Here is a 21,249-nt window from a genome sequence, read left to right on the forward strand (position 1 = left end):
ACACAGAGCAAAAAAAATAAAACTAAGATTGAATTTCATTTAAAAAGGCCCAAAAAAACACAACAAAACTTAAAGCTTAACTTAGGTTTTATCGATTGAATTGTCTGACGACTTCCAACTTCGTTGGTGATTAACTTAAAAAGAGGAAAAAAAACCAAAATAATGAAATAAATCGTGTTGAAAAAGAGGAACGTCTAAAGACGTTTCAATGGGCCAAAACGAAGATACAGATAAAGACGAAGAAGAAGAAGACAGAGAGACAGACAAGACCAAATCGATTTGTTTTCAGATTAAGCCTGGCTAACCTTCCTGCTCTCGCTCTCTGTCTCTCTCCCATACTTGCTCCTGGGATAGAGAGATTCAAGCATAAAATGGAGCAAAGGAGAAATAAATAGAGGAGTAAGCATTATAATGGAAATCAAAGAAGTCCTGGCGTTAAGGCAATTAGCGGGTGTGTGGGGGAGGGAGGCAAATCAAAGTAAAAGGCAAAAGCAATTAGATAATTGGCTTTAAAACCATCTGCCGAGGCCGCTCTCCACTCCAAAACGAAGCAAAAGAACTTGCAACTTGAACTGGAACTCCGAATTGAAATCTTTTTCTTGAAAGAATATAACTCCAAGCACTTCAAGCCAATTAAAGGTTCAAGTCGGGTCTCTACCTCCCCTCTTCTTTCTTCTTCGCACTTTGGTCACCCCTTTTTGCCATATCTTTGAGGACTTTCTTCACTTTCACTCAGGCTATATCTGTGATTTATATGCCATACTTGAGAAAATAAATAGAAGAAGAGACAATGACTATACAGCTGCCCATAAAAATTGCTTTTAATTGAAACTTCAATAGGAGGAGAGTTTCAGTTTCGGTTTCGGTAACTTCTTTTTTCTGTTTTTTGCTTTGTTTTTTTTTTTTTTTGGGCCACGCATTTAAATGGCTCAATTGAAATTGTGTCCATGTAGACATAGTCAGAGAGAGGGAGACAGGGATAGAGGGTCGTTCTAAAAGTCACTGTTCGACGAGTTCAGGTAACAGAAACACATTTATTAGCTACAATGATAAATGTTCTTCAACCTGGGCCAAGGATCTAGCCAACGGACAACGTCGCGTCGTGTAATTTTAATTCGTTTTGGGTTCTGACCAAAAAGACAGAGAGGGAGAGAGACAGACTGAGGGGAGAATAAAGGAAATTGATATGGGTGCGTGTGTCTCTGGTGTCTCTGTGGTAAACGAACTCAATTCCAAGTCCAGGTAGAAGCAAACACCAAAACGAATAATACATACATATAACATTTACGAAAATTGGGAAATTGAGACATTATATGTATAGTTTGGGTTTCCATCGTATCGGTATCGATAAGTGTTATGGGCATAAGAAACCACGGGATACTAAGTGGAACAAATGCCAAGCAAGGACAAGGAGAATGGAACGACAAATGTTGCAAATTAATAGGAAAATGTAATAAAAAGAAAAAACAGATTGGAAAAGTAGGCTAGACAATGCTACCGATAACTAGTCTATAAAAATGTTTTTCCTTTCGAAAATGTTAAAAGCCTTAGAGTTCCTAGTGGAAATCTTTAAAGCCAAGTTACTTTGAGTTATTTAGTGTATTTAGTTTCTTATATAAACCTGGCTTAAAGCAATGTTTTTTTTGTTATCCCATGTACGCCTTAATCTCTCTCGTGAATATGCCTTGCAGCATCTTCCACTAAAATAAGTTGGAAAAGACAAGAAAAAAATTGAAGATTTCGCTGGCCCTCAAAACTTATTTTGACTTAGTTTACATATCATTTATTATGTTGGCCGAGAGAGAGAGAGAGAGTGAGACAGTGAAGGAGAGTGAGAGTTAGGTGTGTGTGTAAACTTGTTATGCCCCTGCGGCCACATTAAGCAAAAAAACTTTTAAATAAACCACAAAGGAGAAAAGCAAGAACAACAACAAAAACATACAGGCAAAGGAACAAAATTGGTCCTGGAGAGAAACCGAGGCAGAAAAGCGAACACAGAGAAAAGGAAACGAGACGAAGAAGATGACGGGCATGTCACATCAATGTCACTCAGCATTAAGAAGACCCTACACGGGGGAAAGAGGGAGAAAAGGAGCGAGAGGACCTTGGGAGGGCTGCGATAAAGTTCTTCAGTTTTTTTTCTTCGTTCTTTTGCGCCTTGGCCGACGGACAGCAATTCTCTTTCCCAATGCCTCCTCCTCCTGTTGTTTGGCAACATTTTCACAGCTTTCGCTTTCCTTCAACGTTTACAAGCTTATAACAAATATTTTCGTTACGGAGTTTACAATTTTTTCTGTTGTTTTTTGTTTCTGTTGTCCTCTACGTGATTTCTTGTGTAAATATTATGTAGATCTATTTGCATATACATACATATAATTTTTTCTTTTCGTTTGGTAATAAGCTTAGCATATGTTTTCGTTGTTTTGGCTGTTTTATTTTTCTATTTTCTTGCGAGTCATTCATCAATTCCCACGCCTCATAAAATTCTCTCTCTCTTTCTAGGTTTTCTTTGTTGATAATAAAGACATTAAAAGTCAAAGGTCTTGACAAATTTATGCATGTAAGTACTTTGATTTTCAGTTGAAATACACTTTAAGCATACTAATTAGATACAAAACGAAAAAAAAAACTCAAAAACGGAAATCCTGTGAGGACCACAAAAAGAAAAAGTTGCCTAATCCAAAAACAAAAGAAAAAAATGGCCAACATGTGTAGCACATGGTTTAGAACACAATTAAAATTCAATTTGCCAACAGGTAGAAATGATCTATATAAGTTGGAACTTAATAATAGCACACTTTGAGGTAATGTTTAAAGATTATTATATTAAGGTAAGGAAAGAAAAAAATTAAAAAAAAAAAAAAAAAATAAAAAAAAAAAAAAAAAAAAAAAAAAAAAAAAAAAAAAAAAAAAAAAAAAAAAAAAAAAAAAAAAAAAAAAAAAAAAAAAAAAAAAAAAAAAAAAAAAAAAAAAAAAAAAAAAAAAAAAAAAAAAAAAAAAAAAAAAAAAAAAAAAAAAAAAAAAAAAAAAAAAAAAAAAAAAAAAAAAAAAAAAAAAAAAAAAAAAATTTAAATTAAAAAAATAAAAAAAAAAAAAAAAAAAAAAAATTTTTTTTAATTTTTTTTTTTAAAAAAAAAAAAAAAAAAAAAAAAAAAAAAAAAAAAAAAAAAAAAAAAATTTTTTTTTAAAAAAAAAAAAAAAAAAAAAAAAAAAAATGTTTTTTTTGGGTGAATATAAAAAAAAAAAAAAAAAAAAAAAAAAAAAAAAAAAAATAAAAAAAAAAAAAAAAAAAAAAAAAAAAAATGTATGTACATATATGCATTTGGGATTAAACTGAACCCTTTATTTTTATTTTTTTTTTTTTGGAGCTTGTCAACAGTTTTTTTGGAGCATAGCAGAAATGTTACTTTTGGGTTAAAGAAGAAGAGCGGGAGACGGGGAATGGGCTATGGGGAGTGTAAGTGACTACAACCACGCACACAAGTTAACCATTAACCCGGCCAGAGATTGAGTTATTATTTATCTTCATCGCTGGCCAGAGGAGCGACTCTTCCCTTACCTTACCTCTACCCACTGTTCTTCTCTCTGCCATGTTTAACAACTCATTTAAAGGCAAAGCGCGGCTACATGAATCTAAAAGATACACACAAACACACACACTCACACATATGCGGCACATCTTGTACTTGTATTTTTGTGTTTTTTTTCCCCCATTTTGCTTCTCTATAAACATAAATTTTATTTTGCGTGAATTTATGAGGCCTTGGGGTATGCAGAAGATGGAGGAGACATTTTTACTTATTTACCAAAGGATTAGCACACACTTAGAGAGGAAGTGGAAGAAGAAGAAAATGATGAAGAAATAATAATAATAATAATAAACTTTACCTCACTGCACCCCAACGCACTTGTTGCTCATTTGCTAATAATTTAAACAAATTTACCTAAAACAAATCCCATGTCTCTCTTTCTCTGTCTCTGGCAAATGCCGACAAACGACAAACAAAACAAAGGTGCGACATTAGTTGAAGAGATTTTTCCAGGTTTTATTTCGTTTCGTTTGTTTTCTCTACAATATTTGATTATAATTAAAAAAGAAGAACTGCCATTTTGTCGGTGCTTTTGTTGTGTCTTAAATGATTTGTTTAAGTCTCTATTTTTGTCTATTTATGGCACGTTTGTCCAGTTTCCATATACCTCATATCAATTAAAACTATCTGTTTTTGCAAATGGCTATAAAGATACATATCAACAAAAGTGTTTTATTTGAATTTCTAGTATCATTTGATTGGTTGGAAATGTGTCTCAATTTTCCAATTAGTCATAACTTTTAGTACGAACGTTTATTTTGTTTTACTTATCATTGACACACTTTATTTTAAAGAAAAAAGTATTGATTTTAAACTTAGTTTCTTGTATTAAACTGGGTTTATATAAAGTTTATTTATTCCATTTGGCTCAAGTGAAAATGGCATCAGAATTTTTATATAATTTAAGTATTATTTACCTCTAATTACAATTGTTTTTAATTGACACTAAAATAAAAACACATTAAAATGCTTATTGCATTCCTGACCTTAAAACCCAATCAATCATTGTTCTAAGCAAATCGTTTTAAAAATGTTAGTCTTATCAACTTATTGAGAGTGGGTTAGAGAGAGGGAGATGGGGAGAAGAAGACTAAGATAGTCACATTGCCGTTTCTTCTGCTTAGAATGCCTACACTGGGTTGATAATCCCCTCTGTCAAAGTCTCAAGACAAATCAAATGCCGTTTGATAAGCCTTTATTCCATAGGTTTCATGTCGCCTACATCGGAATCAAGTCGATTCAAGAGCCGAAAATCTCAATTTCCCTTTTGGTTTGTGGCTTAAACTTACCCGCTAGAGTCTTAGTCCAAAGAAGCGTTGTATGAGATTGAGTTCTGCTTGAGTTTTCCTCAAAAATAATGCTGCTTATTTAATTTTCGTTTTCACACACATACACACAGAAAATATATAGAGATACAATACACAATTCACATCAACAATTTTCCTTTAAAACTTTGCCGTTTTCTTTGGTTGTTTGTTTTCCTTTAATATTTTTTTGTTGTTTTCCTTTGGGGAGGAGACTTTTGCACGGCGCGTGGAATTTGTTATTTTTGTGGGTGGTTTTACAATATTTTTGATGCTTTTTGCTAAGGGACGACAACCGCTGCATTTAGATATATTTATCCCACTAGTCACTATGTTTAACTTCTTGTTTGAGTGTCAGTCTTTTGTGGAGAAGATAGAAAATCAAAAAAGTTTCGTATTCCGTATGAGATTTTTGTTTCGAAAATCATCAAAAAACTCGCGAGGGCACACGTCCGTTGACGTTGACGGCGAGTCGAAAACTGAATGGAGTTCGAATTTCAATTTTGAATTTGCCGGGCGAATAAACGACACAGAGGCGAACGAAAGACGGGTTTGTTCGTGTTTCGACTGGCTCACCCTTGCTCATCGTGTCTCATTGTTGTTATTCGCTCTTTCCCTCTCTCCCTCTCTCGCTCTCTGTCTCTCTGTTTCTCTGTTTTTCTCTCTGTGTCTGTGGTTACAATGTAACCGTTACATATGTATGTGTATGGATTTCTCTTCTAATATTGTTGAGTCGATTGTCCTCCTTGAATGTATGTAAATGTATTTTTGAATTTCCACTTGCACAATCCTGTCTTTGCCTAGGATGCACATAAAGGACTAAAAATTCATGTTAGATTGCCGGTTTTTTTTGATAAATTTTTGTATTTGACATCTTAAAATCTGTATGAATTTCGAATACAGCCCGTTTTTGATAAACAACAGGTCATAAATTTTACAATCAGGACTTTGTTCAAGAATTAATCAAAGAGATCAGAGGAGTGTTTGGAATATCTATCTATTGTTAAACGAAAAGAACGATCTTCAGCTAAATTTTCGAATAATATTGAAATAATCGTAAAATTATTAAGCGGTAATATTTCCTGAGAATCATAAGCATAACAATTTATAGGCGATTTCTCCCCCATGTGCTGACATCGCCATATAATCATAAAGCACTGGCATCGATCGGAGGGCATTGTACATAAAACAAAGCAATTAGCAAAATTTTTGAATATTTTTGCTTATTCAGTTTGAATTTTTCGGGTCTTTTTTATGTGTAGCCATATCAGGTTACTACGACAACAGTCAAATCAAAAAAAAAAGAACTAAAATGAAATTGTTATATTTACGGATACGTAATCATAAATTTAGGCAACTTTGAACAAAAACGCACAAAATTAAAGAATTGTGAATCATCACATCACTAGAAATTTCCCTTTGCAGACTTTGAAACTATCAAATGACATAAGCAACATCATGTCCATCATCAGAATCAGAAGCATCATCGTAATCGTTATCGTTATGGCCAATGTCACTCTCAATTATTATCCCCAAAAAAAGGAAAATCGTTTTGCTATGACGAATTCTCGCATACCAATATGCAATTTTCACAACAACAAACATTTTCAATAAGAGCCCCCCTCTTCGGCTCCAACAACAGACCCCGCTTTCCCGCTTTTCCTGTATTCCCAACCAAAATACAACCCACTATATGATCAAGGTCAATGTCTCGGGAGTGCGCGCTGCTATGGCGCTGCTGCTGCGCTGCCTTTTTTCCAGCATTTATTTTTTTGTTGAGTTGCTGTTTTTGTTGCATTGCGATTCTTCTGCTTCTTCCACTTTGCGGCATGTAAAAATTACAACAGAGAGAGAGACAGACAGCGGCAGAGGCAGCAGCAACAAAGCCGGCATGAAAATTCAATGTCGTTTTTCATGCAACACACATATGTAGCAAGTTTTTCCTCAAATTCGAGCTCGAATTCTCTCTCTCTCTTCTTTTGGAAACTCTTATACTGTTGCTGCAACAATTTGGTCATGTATCCACGAGCTTAGCAACATGTTGCTTGGCCTAGTCATGTTTCGATACCACAAGGAAATGTTTAATTGAAAAATTTTCAATTGCAAAGTGAAATGGGCTTTTGTTTTAAAAAGATCTGAGAAAAGTACATAATTTGATAAATTTCACTCCATTTGAATGCAATGTGGCTCCCATTTAGCTTTGTTTATGCATTTTTTCGCACCTCACTTATTTCAGTTATGTTTGCTTCGTTTTTTTCGGGGTGTTGCTGCCACATTTTCTGTTGCACTGTTTACATTCCACTTTCACCTCTTGTTCTATTTCCTTCACTGTTTTGTTTATAAATATTTTTTGCCTCCTTCTGTTTATTTTCAATGCAATATTCCATTTTGGGCCAGGCGTTGAAATTGAAAATGAAATCGAAATGCAAATGAAAGGCGGGACAGAGCCTGGGGGGGACCTTGGTTGGGGCAGGGCATTTGTTTTTGGTAGGAAATTCCTTGTAAATTGTTTTAGAGCTGTCGACAAGTAGCGGAGGAGCAAAACACTTGGACAAAGCCGCGAGTCGAATGGCATCTTTTTGTAACAGAAATTTGTGGTTCTTGCCCCTCTCCTCCTTGGAACTCATTAGTCGCGTCAAGTGAAATGTTTCTTGGGGCCAGCCCACCCAAAACACATTAGCAGCTCATTTCATGCAACATGGGGCCGCAAATTAAAGAGGCATTAGGAGCTAAGATAGGGGCCAGGCCAAGGCGTGGCCTGGTGACCACATTGAAAACCAAGAGACTGACATGTGGATGAAAAAGATGCCAAACAAATTTGTCCCAAAAACTTTGGCAACTAAAACAACAAAACAAAAAAGTATGTAAAAAAGAAAATGAAATAAATTAATAAGTATCTTTGTAGCTCTAACCAACAAAAGATGGCTAAAGCTATCAATCATAATACAGCTAAATAATATGAATTCATTTGTATAAAAATTACTAAATTCATTCACTTAAATTTTCAACGAGTTGGTTAACAAAGTTCCTTAGTTTAAAATCAGTTCTTCAAAGCTAAAAATTAAACTAAAATGCTTGATAAAATCTCTTCACTTGGCTTAGCAATTAGTCAACCAGGTTGTCCTTTTTTTGACACACACACACACACGCGCACACTTACCTAGATGAGTATCTATGTGACAACACACACGCACACTCAGACACAAGCCAACCAGCTGACCAAACTCATGTTTGCAGTTATAATAATTAATAATTCCAGGGATAAGCCTTGTGTTTGTCAAAGTGATATGGCTTACAAAAAAATATTTCTACATATTGTATCTACATATATAAAGAGAAATGAATTTTGCACACACATGTAAAGAGAAAGCAGAAAGATACAGATACTTCCTATATACAAAACCACACAAAACCTTTTTTATAAGCTGAGGATTTGTCCTCTGACAATCGGGGCTGAACAGCATCAAACATCTGCATAAATACTTATAGATTGGTCACAAAATTTCATCTATATATGTATGTATGTATGTATATACAAATATGTTTCTCTATGCATAATTGTATTACAAGTTGAGTGCAATTTGTTGTGTGTGCGTGTGTGTTTTGTGTGTTTTGATTTGCCCATGCATTTCACCTGGATTTCATGGAGGGGTTACTTTTGTTGTCTGTGATTATTTATGAAGAGTTTTTGAATAACTTCATTAGGCATAGATATTTGTGCAGTGTCTCTAGGAATTTTGACCAAAGAGTAACCCAATTAATAGAAGGCATAGCAATACATAATAAGGAAACGGAAAATAATAGAAATTACCATGGAACATCGAGCAAATAAAAACGTCAATAGTAAATTAAATATGTCAGCCATTGCAGAATTTATTTGAAGAATGTATTAAAATGATGTTGAATTAGAATAAACCAAAATATCTTAATCCAAATCCAGGTTAATTTTTAGTTAAATGCTCTAAAACATAACCAATAAGGAAGGCTATTCTCTCAAACTATTTGCATTGAATAGAAGTAAATTGTTGATTTAGTTACTTAGTTCTTTATCTACTCAAATATTCTCAGTTTGGCATTGTTTTGGGGTTTCTAAAGAAAATATTTTTCATTGAAACGTGACTAATTGCAAGTTATACATACATACATACATGTTATCAAACTCTCGAAAATTGTGATACGAATAAAGATACATATCTTTACAATTGTCTGACCTTTACGATTCTTCCGCTCCCTTATCTATTTGGTAATGTAGATCAAGGTGTTTTTTTTATCTCCATGTATCTTGGATTCTCATGTAACATTTACTTCAAGATAAGAGAAATTCTGTGGGATCTGTCGCTTCGGCAGGGCTTTCCGTGCCATAGCAACAATTCCCCTTGTGCCAATTTCAAGTGCAATTATAATTTTTGTTTGTCATGCAAAAACATCGACAAAAACAATAACAAATAACAATAGTCGCTATGGCTAGGCCGGCTCTGCCCACCTAACCCCCTTTTACTCCATCGCTTTGTAGCCCACTATAACGACAAAATGAAATAGCAAACAAAACGAGGCACGAAATGTGGGCGTGGGCAGTAGTCGTATTGGAGGGGGACCATCATGCCCACAATCAAACTGGGTCACACAGAGAGCCAAAGCATTACAATTTGCATATGCATGAGTGTGAGTATGGATGTGGGTGTGCGTCCTGCATCCTAACACCCTGACTGTCCCAGCCCTAGTCCCCACTAAGCACACGGCATGACTTTACACTTTTTCAACCTTCTCTAATAAATTTGAAACCAGCAGGAGGAGCAGGAGCAGGGGCAAGAGCCGATGAAGGCAAGAACTGAATATGCAAAGTCACCAAGGATATGGCAGGATGTGTACCTCTATAGAGTGGGAGACAGATACATAGTATATACTACATATATATGTATATACTAGTCATAAATCAGCGCCCAACTGTGTGACTTTGCTTGCATTTCCTGCGCTTGGACAATGTCCTGTCTGTGTCCAGTTTTCAGCATATTTGCCAGTGTCTTTTTGTTTTTATCCCATGTAAAAATGTGTGTTCATGTGTGATGTGTGAGTGTGTGCGTCCTACATTTGCATTTAAGTCCTTAATATTCCTTTGTCGCTATGCTGTTTGTTGCATTATTCTAATATGTGGTGCCATATCGTTTACCTCCACTTTTCTTTTAGCCCCGATTTCTCTATGATCTCTGACCTTTGCATGCGTATGCGTGCGTCTGCTTGTCTGTATGGGTGTGTGAGTGTGGGTGGAGGGTGCATTTTGCATATCCTACTGCCCCAGTTTTTGGCCACCGACTCATCTAACCAAACCATGGCCACTTTTTGGCCCATTTTCCACTCTGGATGCACTCGCTTTGTGGCCGTAATTAAAGGTGTTAATGCCGTTGGTAATTACACTCGAGCCGAAAACTTTACAAACATTTCGTAGGTCCTTTTAGGTTATCGTGGCCAGCCATAAATTGTTTGGCCCGTGGGTCACCACCAAATACCCATAGAGAAGGCATATTTTATGCCTCTAAGTAGTTGCCACATGGCCTAACTGAAAACAAACGAACTAAATGTGAGAGAAACTAATGGCAACAAAAATTTAAGTCAAATAGTCTTAAAAGGGGAAATTGAATTGGGTAAAAAGATTAACTGGAAAGAAGTTTAATAGAAAAGGCTTAATTGAAACAGTAAAAGAAAAAAATATCCTTTTCATTTCTAAACAGAAATGTTTAGAAAGTTAAACATTGACATATATCAACGATCTATTCATTTAAAAATTCTATAAAATATCATTACACTTATTGGAGTGTGGAAATGCATTTTACTTGCCGATCTTAACTTTGTTAATTTAGCTCATTGGTTATTTTAGCATAATTTACGTTTTGCACTTAAGAACGAGAAGAGGAAAATCAGTTTCCCTTTCAATATGCTTCCTTTGATACTTAAGTGGGTACACACACACACACACCCACTTACTTGCCCACACGTACACTTTATGCGATACTTTCTCAATTTCACAATTTTCACCATTATTTACCCCCTTTGGCCCACTTTGATGCTTGGGATGCTGCTACTGCCTCATGCAACAGACTCCTCGACTCTATTTACACGAACTCTCACACAATGTAAGTGGCGTTGGAAAAATGTTCGAAATTTAATTAAACTACGCAGCCTCGAAGTGTGTATTTACCCAGCTTCGCTTCAACTCTTGTCTCTTCTTGGCAGCGGCAACGGCAGCAGCTGTCACTTGCCACTCCCCCGAATCTGTTTCCTTGCAACCTTCCACTTGCACCCGCTGTGTTAAGTGAGCGATGCCAATTTTTGCATGCGTCACTCAAAAGCAGCCGCCCCAACACCAACAATAGCAACAACAACAAGCAACCATATTCAACTCTTTTTCCATTTTCCATTTACCCCTTTCTCTTCTTATGTTTCTACTGGCAGCTTCTCCTCCTCTTCTCGGCAATGGCAGCCAATTTGCCTCGCTTTTGTTGTCCAATGCGACAGCGTTGGCAATTTCTAATTAAATTATTCAATTTTTCCTCACTTGCCCCAAAAAAAAACAACAAAAACCAAAATGTGAAGAGAAAAATAAGGAAAACGCTGAAAACACAGTCGGAAAGTGCGAGAAAAAAAGCTGGCGGGTGGTCCAATTGTGTCATAGCACACGAAGAAGACAGCCAGCTGCATGCCAAAAAGGAAAATTTGGTATACCATATAGAATTTGTTTCTAGATTTTTGTTTATCCTGAAAATCTGATCCGAATCAAGCATATTTTCGATAAACCATTCCTGGAGTGTTGGAATATTTTCATAATATATTCCAAGTCTTACATCAATTATCATTAATTAAGGATAAAAATAAATATTTAAATATTAAATGAAGACAAATTTAATGATAATGCAAACATCAAAATTAACTTCCGATTCAGGTTTGATATTAATCAATTTCCCAATTGACAAAAGAGAATATTATGTGAAAGATAAAAAGTAGCCGTAATATGAATGTGAATCCTTTGCTCCACCGGATGAAGAAACAAATGAAGCAAGTAAGTCGACTCGTCGACTTGGGTATACCATACACCTGGTGAAACAAATATTTCAAATTTCGAAGACCAAATGTATGTCTATTAAATTGTTTTTACATGTCTTATACTATGTGCTATCTCGCTCACTCTACAAACACACGAGCACTCTAGCGCCGCTACTAGCCAACGTCCAATTCTGGCCTTGTGGACCGCGTAGTAAAATACGTTCATACGCATATTTTACATGTTTCTAGTCCGATTTCAATTAAATTTGGTAGTTTGGTAGAAATGGATAAGATTAATTAGTCTGCCAAATTTAAATGCGATAGTCAAAAAACTAAAGGAGGAAATCGTTTTTTTCTAAATTATGGAGGCGGAAGTGGGCGTGGCAAAATGTGAAAATATCTAAATTCTCCGCGCATACTATGCCAGTATACATACTAAATTTGGTGACTTTAGCTTTGTTAGTTTTTGATAAAATCAGTTTTGTTTAATTTACGGGGGCGGAAGTGGGCGTGGCAAAATGTTTAAATAGCCAATATCTGCGCGTCTATTAAGCTAGTCTACATACTAAATTTGATGTCGGTAGCTATCATAGTTTTTAAGGAAATCACTTTTATGTAAATTCCGGGGGCGGAAGGGGGCGTGGCAAAAAGTTTAAACAATTAGTTTCTGCGCGCCAACTAACCGAGCATATAAACCAAATTTGATGTCTCTAGCTATTATACTTTTTAAGAAAAACAGTTTTATGTGATTCCTGGGGGCGTAAGGGGGCGTGGCCGAAATTCCAATTAATGCTGAACATGTGCATACTACACGAGTATACATACCAAATTTGGTGGCTCTAGCTCTTATAGTCTCCGAGATCTGCGTGTTCATACAGACGGACGGACGGACGGACGGACGGACGGACGGACGGACGGACGGACGGACGGACGGACAGACGGACATGGCTAGATCGACTCGGCTGTTGATCCTGATCAAGAATATATATACTTTATAGGGTCGGAGAAGCTTCCTTCTGCCTGTTACATACATTTTGGCGACTTTAATATACCATTTCACCCTATGGGTGTATGGTATAAAAACTTTTGGTTTTCGACAAACCAAAGTAAACTCCCAAACAAAAACCATCCACAAAATACAGCATAGAGAAACAAAAGCCAACGATAAAAAGAAAGTTGTCATTATATCCTAATTAGATTCAAATATCTAACAATTTTCCAACCGCAAGCCGTTTTACCAGCAAACTTTTACCAATGCCATCAGAGAAACCCGATCCAGGAAAATGGTAAAAAGGACGAAAGTAAAACTGGGTGGGCGATTCGAGTGGCGAAAAGGAAAAAGAAATTGGTAAAAGAAAGCAAGGGAAGGAGTATGGGTGGACATGGCAAATAAAATTGCAGACGCAGTTGGAAATTGAACAACAAAAATGCATTTAGAAAATATGAAAAAGGCAAAAGGACGAGAGGAACAGCGGAGAAATGTCAGACAGATAGCAGCAGCAACTGACAAACTAAGCGAAAGTTGGGGTGGAGCAGAGAGGGGGAAGAAAAAGCCTTTTGTTGTTGGTGTTGCTGTTGTCTCGGCATGGTGCGAATATTTCCGGTTTCCGCATTTGCCAAATATGTTAGAAGCAGAAATGGAGAATACTCATCCGCACCCCATACCAGCAGAAATGGAGAATACTATATCTCTCACCACCCTCTACCCCCCTCCCACACCCACCATCAGTTGCTCAATCACTAACTTCATACGCCTCCTAGAACACATCCCTCCACACCGCCTAGATCTCCCTCGACTATCCCTTGCTCTTTTCTACAGTTGCCGACACTGATGAAACAACCAACACTCGCACTTTCAAAACTTCCTTCAATGCGGAAAAGCAAAACAAAAAATAAAATACAGAAGAATCAGAAAAAGTTTTATGACCATGCATTGCACATAAATGAAAGTTTTTAGCTTAGTCCTTTTCCAATCCTGGGGCCTTGTAAAATGTTTGCCAAAAGTGTCTTGCAAATGGTCATGTCCACACGAACTGAAAAACTTCCATTCGTGGTTCGGGTTTGTTTTTTTTTTTTTTTTGGGAAAATCACAACAGTTTGCTCTTGCACAAGCAAATGGATACATTCTATCCGATTTTCAACCTAAATGGTTAAGTGTTACAGATCCTTGAAAAAATGGGAAATGGAATTCGAAATCCGCTTAGTAAGGAAGAGTAAATTTTGTCAACTATTGTTCTTCATCATGTTACTGAATGTCTCATAATGACCAATTCGCATGAGAAAGAATAACTTTTCCTTCACCGCATACTAACTATTAAGCACTTTAGTTACACACCATTTTCTAAATTGGCAAATTTCTCTACTGCCCCTTCTCTCCTGCTTACCCTTTGCAAAGTGAAATTGCTTTTGCTCAACTCTTCAGTTGACACCTTTAGCCATTTCTCAAGCGTCTTCCTCTTTTTCTTTCACAACTTTTTCTCATATCTCTTCAGCCAGCAACAGCAGCAGAAGCAGCATAGAAAGAGAAGAAAGAGACTAAAGAAATAAACTTCACTTTACCTTATAAATCGTCCTTGGTCCTTGGCTTAATCGTTTAATTGCCTGGCATAATTACAAATGCAGCTCATCATCAGATTTCAGCTCAATTTCTTAGAGAGTTTATATCCACCTCACACTCCACTCATCCCCACCCACCCACGCCTCTGCATGCACAAGGGGAATGGCAAATTGACCCCCCAAAATGACTTTGGCTTCACTTTATCAAAAGAAGCCAATGGAAAGGGAAAGAAAAACTCTGATGGCCAACCATTTCACACTTGCCCATAAATTCACACTAGTAGATAAACGGGGAGGGAGCTGGAGTATATAAAGAGAGTGGGGGCGGGTTGGGTTTTGGGCTTATCTAACTGCAGCAACTATAATTTGCTTTCAATTGATTTTCCCTCTGTCTGCTTTTCCTTCATCGAATTTTTTTTTTTTTCCATTTTGCTGCTGTTGTAACATTTTTCTTCATTCGCCCTTTTGCTTTCCCATTCTTTTTCCATTTCTTTAGCAGGCATTTTCATAAATCGTTTGCCCTTTTTCCCCACCACACCCACTGCGCCCCCTTCTGATCATGGCCTGACACTTGTTACAGTAGCTGTAATTCCTCTTCTCCCTTCCCAGCTCCCATGTCCAGGACAAATGTGCATTAACGCCTTTGACCTGCATTTTTTTTATGCCTTTACTTGGCTGCTTTTGTTTGGTATTTTGTTTTGGGGTTGTATTTGAAACTGGTGTGTTGGGGTTGGCGGACACTTGGGGGAAGGGTGAGCGGGGGCGGACGAGAGGCGGGAGTGATTGAATTTCGTAGTTTTTGCAATATCTTTTGTGGCCTGCTGCTGTTGCTTTTCTTGTAATGCACACAGCTGACAGCTGCTTTTTCTTCATTAGCAAAGTCAACCCTGGACTGTGGGACTTAGACTCGCACTCGGACACTGTTGCCGCCCAATCCGCCCCCGAGTGTCCTTTGCTAGTTTCCCTTCCATTTGCTTCCTTGCTTCTCTTCCAAACTTCTTCTTATTGTTGGTGGTGATTTTGAGGCGACCTTTTAAATTAGTTTACATGGCTGCGTGTAATGGGTTTTTTCTCTACCATTTGTTGTTGCTGCCACTGCTGCTGTTATCGCGGGGGCCAAGGCCAACTGTTTGTTGCTGCTGCTGCTGTAATTTCATATGTTGCAGCCACAGGCGGTCGCTGGGCCTCGACTCGAAGCATGGAGGCAGGCGGGAAGGCCAATGAACTGTAAGTTGTAAGTTGCGGCCAAGTAGGCAGTTGGGTGGGTGGTTTGTGGCAGAGAACAGAGTGAAGTACTCAATATTTTTAGTAGATTTCGATATCCATTACTCTTCGAGCAGCAATTGTCGATTGAAATTAGTTTTCTCCCACTTATGAGTGAATAAAAGTAAATGAGAGAGAAGATTATCTCGAAATAAGAACATCATTTGTATAGAATTATTTGGTTTTCCATTAATTTACAACAGTATAACCTTTTAATATAGTTTTGCTTCAAATATTTCTTCAAATCTTTATTAATGTAAAAATTAAATCAAATTTACTTGAATTTCTGGATTTTTTTGAACTTCTGAAATTACATTATTTTGTTTGAATTTTATTTCATTTTTTGTTCTCACATTGAACGTCTTATAATTCTTCTAAAATCCCTAAACTATTTTATTTGGTTAGCTAAAGTAGTAAATTAAGGAGTTCCATTCATCATTCAAACAATAGAGAATTAAAAAATATTCAATTTAAAACCCTAAATCGATTTATTTCACGTTTTGGGACTTCTGATTATAAAAATTCTAAAGAAATCCTAAAAAATCAAAAATTCTATCTGAGACTTTGGACTCTGATTTGCCACCTGAAATATTGTCAACTAATTGCTTGCCGCCCGAGTCCGATTATCACCTTTCTTGTTTCCTTTTCCAGCTAATAAAGCCATTTTATACCTCAATCCTCGGCCTTTAACAAATGTGTCTCATTAGAAGGCCTTATCATGAGCTACTCCAGCTCCTACTCTAGCTCCTAATCCTTTTGTAGACTTCTAAAGGCAGCCCATTAAACGGCAGTTTTCCAAATGTCATCATCATCATCATCATCGGCATCATGGGCATCAGGTGTGTGTATGTGTGAGTGTGTCGGTTGGCTCAAAAGGTCAATAAACACAAGTTGCATTGATTTCCAAACAATTAAGGCCACATTTCAGAGTTAGCCAAGAAATTATGGTGTCACCACAGAAAAAGGTGACAGGCCGAAACCGAGGGCAGGGGCATCGGACTGCTTAGTGCGCTGACAAATGATAGAAACTGCTGACTTGGGAGCACAAATAAATAAGTAATCCTTTAACCTGCCGCCACCTCAGCCAGTCCCAGATACATTCCCGGTCCACAACTGTTCACTGTATTTCGTCTCTCTGTTTTTGTTTTTGGGTCAAAGAACTAGCCGACAATGACAACCAACGACTCTCGCTCTCGATTGAGACATGGCGGCATTTTTATCAGAGGTGACAACAGGCGACTTGGGCTCCAGACATTGACAAGACAAAAGGCCCGAAAACAGGTAGATGACGGTCGGCAACAACCCACATGGCCACAGTAAAGCAAAAACCTCAAAGGACATTTTCACAACTGAATGCACAGACACAAAAAACGAGGAGAAGGACACAAAAGTTCCTCATTGTGCAATTGGCACAATTAAAACAAGAGCTCAAAAGATGATGACGATGATGATGTGGCTACGGTGGCGGCGGCATCGGCTTTACTCTGAGAAGAGATTTCCACAGAATTTTTTTGCCTGGGTCCAAAAGTTTCATCCGATTCTCTCATCTTTCTTGCTGTGGGTCAACTTCAAAGGTGAAATTGTTGCCGATTGTTTGATTGTTTGACACAAATGTTTATGCTTGACTGCGAAACAAACAAACAATTCCAGGCGGTGGTTTTAGATCTGTGCGGGGTTTCTGGGTCCTGGGAAATTTATCTAACCTCTGCATATTGAGCGGCTTATGTTACTTTTAGTGGAAAAACCCCATAACCAGAACCACAAGTTAACGTAACAAATGCCAAACTTGCGTCAAAAACAAGGAAAAAATGCACCAAGATATAATTAAAACGAATGTTCTCAACTTCTCCATGCGAGTGTGGAAAATAGAGACAGAGAGATAGAGAGACGAGAGATGAAAGTCCTGGAAAATATTTTCGTCCAAACGAAAAAAGCCGCATGTTAGGCCAGCCAGCCGTGCACTCTAGTGGCATAATTTGATTAAAACAAGCCGCGAAGTGACGAACAGGCGGACCAGGATACAGAGCCACCTACACTTGAAGAAAATTTCAGTTAGAAATTTGCATAAATACCCATTCAAAAGTTTTAGTAATTTCAAATGTTTTATAAGTTTTCCCTTCTAGCTCAGCTCATTTTGTAGATAATTTCAAAAGTTGGTTTCATCAAAAACTTGTCGAGTTATTTAAAAATGTATAATAATCTTGGTCTTTAATGCAACGAAAGAGTTGGGCTCTTTGCAGCAAATATTGTCATAGAGAAATCAAAATCTCTAATCGTAGTGTAGTGTCTTTTAGCTTTAGGTTCTGATGATGATGTTCTCTTCGTTTCTTGCTTGTCTGAATATTTGGGATAATTTTACGCTCTCGAGTGTTTTTGTTGGCGCAAAATACCCAGAAGCATGCTTTAGTCTAGTTTCGAGCTTGCTTCTGCATCTTTTTATGGTCCATAATTACTGTGCACACCCCTTTGGGGGCTGCAGCACCGCAGTGCACCGTCAGCGTCACCGTCCTCGTCGTAGTCGCGGTCGTCGCTCCATTTGGACTATAAACATTTGACTCCCCAGGCGTGCCATAAAAAATCCAAGGGATTTATATTTTGATTTCTTTCATATGTTTAAAAATATCAATTTTATAACAAGGGGCTTTAGGTTCGGATGCAGCTGTCATATGACCGCATCGAATTAATGATGGAAACCAAACCGAACCGAACTTAACCGAAACCGAATCACCTCACACCCAGCTACAGAGAAACCATGAAAATCCAGCCAACACCTTTTCACTCAAAACATCACAGGACGCATTCTATGCTAAATGTCCTTGAAGTATTAAAGGAATTACCTGCTAAAGTAACCTAAACACTGTTCACACTCAATTATCGCCGGTCGACCAATGTAATTAGCAGCATATTAGAGTCGCAGCAAGAAGTTCTAACTTTTGAATATCCTTGGAATAGTTACTTGTATTTTAATCCAGCATGACTAAATTTATCTAACGAAAAACTCTAATTGAGATATAGCAGAAGATCTCGACTTGAAGATAAAACAGAATGATGGCGTAGAGAATTGGCTAGACTAACATGCAACATAATCTTGCAATCGTTGTTACCCTCACCCTCATGGCGGCATATGACAAGAAAAACACTACAAAAAATTCCAAAGAAAATGACTTTAAGTTTTCTTCATCGATTCTCGTTTCAATCACAAAATGATCTTGTTCGAATCTAGATTCGTGTACCCAAAAAAAAAAAAAAAAGAACCCGATCACAATGCACGCTTTAATGACTAATTATAGACGGACTTTATTTTACATTTCCATCCAGCCTGTCATGCTATGATGAGTTGTCATAAAATCCTCAGTGGAGGGAAAACTATTCATCCAACTCCCTGGCCCTGCCTTCGACTCTATCTCTGACTCTGACTGTGACTCTGTCTTTGGCTCTGGCTCTGTATGGTCATGTCAAAGTTGAAGTTGTGGCAGAGACAGACGTGTCGTAATTGATTTTTATGGTCTTTGTCATTGGCATTGCTGGCCTCGAAGCAAAATGTTTATGAAGATCGTAAATCTGCCCAAGACAAGGCAGAGACATTCAGCATACCCTGAGTTTTGTGTGTTAAGGTCTCTCTCTGGTTTTCCAGTTAGAATGGCCAATTTGTATCTGCATTTACGACCTTGACCATTGCAGTTTCTGTCTGTTTTTGCCCCTAAATGCAACCTTGAATCTTGAATGAAACATGCTGAGTTCTGGGTTTTCTGCATTTTCATTCTCCTGATTCTTATTTTTTTCAGCGGGGGAGTGAGCATAAACAAATTATCGACGGTTTTGGTTAGTAAGCCTAAGTACCTAAAATCTTATTTTGTAGCTGTCAGCTGGATAGTTTCACAGTTTCACCTGAGGTGACAAGGTCAAGCATTGGGTTTGTAGTAGCCCGCAAAGAGAGGGGGTTCCATATGGTTTCTTTGGTTAGCCAAAATTCTGGTAGGGATTTCGTTACGCCCGTTGGAAATTTTGCGGAGGATTTTAATTTTGTCATGCTATTTTCTAATATTAGAGAGAATCTGTATCTGAAAATTCTGTGTAACAAAAAATTGATTATACTTTGAGTCCTAAAGGGAGAATATTTTTAATTTGGACTTATTGCGATATGAATTCGGCATTAATATCAATTTTCTATCACAGTCGCATATATATATTTTCAATTGAATAAAACCCACAAAGCATTTGACCTAAGCTCAATATTAATTGACTTGATTACAACTTGCAACGCCCCCGTCGAAAATGATAAACCTCGCAGACGAACTCGTAATAAGATAACAAACAAAAACCAAAAAAGAAAAATAAAATGTTCAACAAACAATACAGATCACAGACATAGAGAAGGAGAGAGACAGAAAGAAAGAGACAGAGTGAAAATACTTATTAAAAATTAACAACAAAAAAATAATTTCCCATAAATTCTCGTTAACACGGGACTCCTACCCCTCTTGTTGCACTCTCCGCCCGCTAAGCCAACCGCCATGCAATTTTGTTGTTAGCGCTTCACGCTGCCTAATTAAAAGCAAACATCCAGTAAGAGAAGAAGATAGTCTGAGAGAGGGGGGCTGATCAAGGGCGGATGATAGTGGCGTGAGGATGAGCCTCTGATAAGACTAGAGTCTCTCTCACTCTCTCTCATTCGGGGCGGCTCATCACACAATTTGTCTCATAATCAAATATCATTTGTTAATGTCTAAGCCGTGGTCTGCGGGCTCTCTGCATGGCAGGAGGGGAAACCCAATACTCATTTTAAATGCAAGCGTAAACATTGATAGCATATTGATGGTGATTATGATGATGATGATGCTTCGGCTGCTGCTGTTGCTGTTGCTGATGATGATGATGCAACTGTCCAGTGATAAGATGCAGCTGGAGTGGACTGGACTGAGTTGGACTCCTGATCGCTCGATGAAAACAAATGAAACGCAACGCCCTTAATTAAATTTCCATCTCAACTCCCCTCATCACACTCTCTTGCCATCTCTATCCATCTCTTTATGTGCATATTATGTATATTTTTTGTTTTTATTTTTGCGCTCGTGTTTCCTCTCCAGTTTCCAGTTTTCATGCCGTGAAATTTTCTGGCCACACGAAGATCATTTGCGATCTCGCTGCAAGCTGGAGGAGCTGGCGTCTTTAATGTCTCAATTTGCCTCGATGTGGTTGCCGGTTGCCGTTGCCATTGCCATTGCCGTTGGTGGAAGCGAATGTGAGTTCGAGTGTTGGGATGGGGATGGGGATTGGGGATGTTAAAGAAAATGTCTTCATAAAAATCGACGCTGCACACAAACGCGTTAAATGAGCGATCGTTAAAAGGAATTGCAAATCGCATGGCTTGTCTTGACTTTAACTTGCCCTCCGCTGTCTTCCTTGGGTCTTTTGTATCCCTTTTTTTTGCTTGTGCCCCAAAGGCGTAAATGGTTACGTTACGTACGTAGCAAGGCGATAGTTTCCTAAAGCACAGTGGT

At 37.5% G+C, this 21,249-nt stretch overlaps 2 protein-coding genes across 4 annotated transcripts in view; one reads left to right on the forward strand and one right to left on the reverse strand.

Moving 5' to 3' along the window:
- Nucleotides 1-21,249, forward strand: part of LOC137583925 (uncharacterized) — a 186,957-nt gene that overhangs the window by 66,551 nt on the left and 99,157 nt on the right. Inside the window, exon 2 of the mRNA XM_068299119.1 lies at nt 2,503-2,560. The gene's annotated coding sequence lies outside the window, so the exon portion shown is untranslated. The remainder of the gene's footprint in view (nt 1-2,502; nt 2,561-21,249) is intronic.
- Nucleotides 1-21,249, reverse strand: part of pxb — a 178,584-nt gene that overhangs the window by 19,282 nt on the left and 138,053 nt on the right. For 2 of the 3 annotated variants that reach the window (XM_068300861.1, XM_068300860.1), the window contains exon 1: nt 4,880-5,354. The exons of the other annotated variant lie outside the window; for it this stretch is intronic. The gene's annotated coding sequence lies outside the window, so the exon portion shown is untranslated. Of the gene's footprint in view, nt 1-4,879; nt 5,355-21,249 lie in introns of those variants that run through there. 3 annotated transcript variants of the gene reach the window in all.

Source organism: Drosophila tropicalis, unplaced genomic scaffold, assembly GCF_018151085.1.
Source record: "Drosophila tropicalis isolate 14030-0801.00 unplaced genomic scaffold, ASM1815108v1 contig_878, whole genome shotgun sequence".
NCBI classification, from domain to species: Eukaryota; Metazoa; Arthropoda; class Insecta; order Diptera; family Drosophilidae; genus Drosophila; species Drosophila tropicalis.